Source organism: Coenobita brevimanus, chromosome 40 (assembly GCF_032717465.1).
Source record: "Coenobita brevimanus isolate Jiangsu-jjx chromosome 40, ASM3271746v2, whole genome shotgun sequence".
NCBI lineage: Eukaryota > Metazoa > Arthropoda > Malacostraca > Decapoda > Coenobitidae > Coenobita > Coenobita brevimanus.
The window spans coordinates 44,913,229-44,917,746 of NC_136993.1; the positions used below are offsets into that span (position 1 = coordinate 44,913,229).

At 42.1% G+C, this 4,518-nt stretch overlaps 1 pseudogene; it reads right to left on the reverse strand.

The window, feature by feature from the left end:
• Positions 1-656: 656 nt before the first annotated feature.
• Positions 657-992, reverse strand: LOC145397067 (uncharacterized; annotated as a pseudogene).
• Positions 993-4,518: the final 3,526 nt, after the last annotated feature.

Below are 4,518 nucleotides of genomic sequence, written 5' to 3' on the forward strand. Positions count from 1 at the left end.
TATTCAAAACCATTTCTTCTCCATACCCATGCTTCTGGAGTGGACCTAGGTGCAGTTCTCATGCAAAATGACTCAAAAGGAAAGAAACGTGTCATTGCTTATGCCAGCCGTGTGTTAAACTCCACAGAAAAGAATTACATTGTAACTCATTGGGAAGCTCTAGCCATGGTCTGGTTCCTAAAATATTTCCGCAGCATTATCTACGGTTACCCTATTCACATCCAAGTAGACCATCTTCCCCTGTGTGATCTGTTTCGGAGATGTAATCTAACCGGTCAACTTGCACATTGGGCAGTCACTGTTAATGACTATAATCCAACATTTGACTTCCCTAGAACGTACTCAAATGTTGGATTATAGCCATTAACAGTTGCTGCCTAATATGCAAGTCGACCAGTCAGATTACATCCCCAAAACAGGTCACACAGATGGTCTGCTTGGATGTGAACAGGGTAACCGTAGATGATATAGCGGAAATGTTTTATGGCCAAGACCACGGTTTGAGCTTCCCAGTGAGTTACACTGTAATTCTTTTCTGTGGAGTTAAACACACAGCTGGCATTAGTAATAACACATTTCTTTCTTTCAGAGTTGTTTTGCATGAGAACGGCACCTAAGCCCACTCTGGAAGCATCAGGTCAGAAATGAAATGGTTTTCAATAATCAGGGAATGCACAAACCAGGACTTGTGCAAGGGCATTTTTCAGGGCGGTAAATGCGATCACTTGTTCATCAGACAACATAAAGGGCGCAACCTTCTTTAACAGTTTTGTTAACGGTGCAGCTATTTGGGTGTACCCTTTGATGAAACAACGATAGTAACCACTAAGGCCGAGAAAACTGCGTACTGCATCAGTGTTGGTTGGAGTAGGGAAGTTTGTTTTGGCTCTGACCTTGTCATCTGATGTATGAATTCCTTGAGCATCAACGACATGTCCTAGGAATCGTAGTTTCTTGCGTAAGAAATGGCACTTTGACAGTTTGATTAACATGTCACCGTTCACATTTCTCAGATTCTATCAGGTCTGTATAACTTGTGAAAGTGAAAATGAATAATCTCAGATAAAGGATTTTAATGTTAATGCCAGTATTGAGCTACATCCATACAGAACATCAATAAATATGTTAACAAATTCTTTTCAGGGTTAAGTTGGGATGTGTTAAGAAGTGTGAATGGGATGGGTTTCAATCATGTTAGGTGTGTGCTATGATAAGGAAAGTTTCCTCTGTGAGTCTGGATGCTGTAAGCTGGCTGGTTATTAAGGCAGTTATTATTTTGATAATTTCCTCATCAGAACAGATATAGGGGCCATGGAGGGGCAGAACGGATCAGGATGACCTAAGATGGTGATCAAGTCGATGAAGGCCGTTTCAGGAACTGAACATAAAATAATGTGCCCAATTACACCCTCTGAGCAGTAGTTGAGATAAAAATATTGATTCACGTCTTTAGGGGCTGAATAGGATGGGCAGAGACATTAGAATGGAACTGAATGTGTTGGCAGAGGATTTGCTGGCTACGACAGTGTTGGGATATGCTGTGAATATGAGTGTTATAGTTTATCACCTAGTACTTAAGGCAGTATTTATTACATTAATCATGTTACACCTAAAAGGTGAGGTGGGTGATGAAGTGTTGATGTGATGGACTTGGACAGTTATGGGTAGTGGTATGAGTGAAGCGTTGATGGGATGGGCTGCAAAGTGGATCAGGCATGGTTGTGGTAATACACCATTTGAAGACCAGCAGCATTGGTTGACTGGTGCAGGTGAGGCAATGGTTCATACTTTCCTTAACCCGTCACGTCCTGAGGTTTTCCGCACCTCCGACATCCCCCAGTCCCGAGGTATTTTCGGAAAAATTTTTTTTGGCTAAAACCTTCGCTTTTGGTGAGAAACATCGAAAATTCATAGAGAATTCGCTCACCTGAGGTTTAAAATACCCAATCCAGGTAGGAGTTCCTCCTTACCTGACTGGGTTTTCTAACATGCTGACACCAAAGAAAACGAGTTCTATGGGAGGGTAACTATTTTATCCACTCATAAACGGTATTTATTTATTTACTTGGTACGAATGTATATGTAGTATGAGAGTATATTGGTTTTCAAGCAGTAATAAAGGCATTATAAGCATTGTTTCACTCACTAACTAATCACCAAACCTGACCTTTTTTTGCCACATTACCTGATCATTATTTTTGGCTGTTTCTTCTTCTAATGCTATGTAAACATTGTCCTCCACATTGTCATCGATTGGGGAATCACTCTGGCCCTGAATATCTTTACTAGCCAGGTCACTGGTAACAGGTCCATTGCCGAGACAATGGCGTGAGGGGGGGAGGGGGGAGGTTATGCGGTGTAAGGCATTGTCCCTGCTTGGCATCTTGTAGAGGAATAGAGGAAGGTGTCCCGTGCATACATACGAAAAATCATGCGCGAAAATTGAAAATTGTGCAAATTAGGGACCTTGCAGTTGCACGACATACTGGTACGTTGCCAGGACTGGCAAATGCAAATCGTTGCAACGTACCCATACTTCGACGGGACAGGGCGGGTTAAAGTAGACTCTCACGAAACATTTCTCCATACCTTGAACACGATGGATGTTAGTTGATCAAAGCTTGTCATCTTGAAGTGAGTGCAGTGACTGATTGTTAACGAATAATTGTGTGCCATTTCACTGTCGTACTAAGCAACAACAGCTGAAACAAAATATTATAAAATGAAGCTGTGAGAACTTTCTTCGGAATCTTTGTTCATTTGATCAAATTGCGTAGTCCTTATAAAGTTAGATTCCTTTTTTTTTTTTTGCGAGTACAAAGCAACCACAAACAGTTCTTATATACAGTGTCTCACGACCTGGTTCAAACTCGAAATCACACAGTAGGTGAAGGTGAGTAAGAAGCTAGTGGATGAAGAGTTTGGGAGGAATAGGAATGTGAAATGAAGGGAGAGTATGAAATTGTTTTGGAAGGAGGTAAAGAAAGTTAGACAATGTGAAAGGGAAAATAGCAGGGGAGTGAAAGATGGGAATAATAGATTGGTGTTGGAGATAAGAGAGAAAATGAGGAGATGGAAGGAGCACTTTGAGAATTTGTTGAATGTTGAGAGTGAGAGCAGTGCGAGAACAAGTGGTTGGGGAATGGCTGGGAGAAGAAAAGATGACAAGAGGGAGCATGAGATCAGTAGGGCGGAAGTAAATGAAGCAATGAAAAAGATTAAGATCAGAAAGACCCCAGGAATTGATGAAGTGTGTGGTGAAATGCTGAAGTATGGGGATTAGATTGTTCTGGAGTGGATATGGAAGTTGTGTAGATTAGCTTGGGAAGGGTTCCAGAGGACTGCAAACCAGGTATAATTGTTCCTTTATACAAAGGAAAAGGGGAGAGAGAAGTATGTGGTAACCATAAGGGTATTTGCCTTCTTAGTGTGATTGGTGTATATATGGTAGAACACTTATTGATAGGGTTAGACATATAACAAAGAAGCTAGTTGGAGAACAAAGGGGATTTAAGAAGGGAAAGGGGTGTGTAGATTTGATATTTGTTCTAAGATGTTTAGTGGAGAAGTATGTAGAGAAGGGAAAGAAAGTGTATGCTGCCTTCATGGACTTGGAGAAAGCATATGGCAGAGTAGGTAGGCAAGGTATCTGGAAGGTATTAAGCATATATGGAGTGGATGGGAAATTGCTGAGTGCTGTGAAGAGTATATACGAGGGAACTAGGGCTACGTCTCTTGAGATGAATGAAGTCACAGAATGCACAGTGAGGTTGGATGGTGAGGATATGGAGAATGTGGGTGCATTCAAGTACTTGGGTAATGTGATAAGTAAGAATGGAAATTCTGGGGATGAAGTGCTTGAATGGGTACAGCAGGGAATGAAGGATGTTGGTTCACTGACAAAAAGTGATGAGAAATAGGGAGGGGAGTATGGAAGTTAAGAAGTCAGTGCATGACAGTATTGTGATCCCTACCCTAACGTATGGAAGCGAGGCGTGGACCTTGCTAGGTGAACAGTCAAGAGTGAGAGCAGTGGAAATGAGTTACCTGAGAAGAGCATGTGGGGTGACATGGAGGGACATGTGGACGAATGAAGATGTGAAGGAACGTTGTGGGGTGGATGTGGATGTGGTTGAGGATATTAGGAGAAATACAATGAGGTGATTTGGACATGAGGAGAGAATGGAGAATGAAAGACTGACTAACAGGGTGCATGTATGTGAAGTGGAGGGAGAGAGAGGGATAGGGAGACCGAGGATGAGGTGGAGAGATGGAGTTTTGAGGTATATGAGGGATGGGGGAGTGAGCTGGGGGAGGGCAGTTAAATGGTGGGTGACAGAGCGACTTGGAGGCGTTTCGTCTGTGGCCACCCTTTCCAGGATTGGGGCGTCGGGTTATAGATAGATAGATAGGCTTTGCTTTAAAGAATGGACGCATTTTCCCATTAGATTCCTCTTTCTTAATTTGTCCTGTTATCTCAACAATATAATTCAACTTACACTGAAAGTATACTGTAGA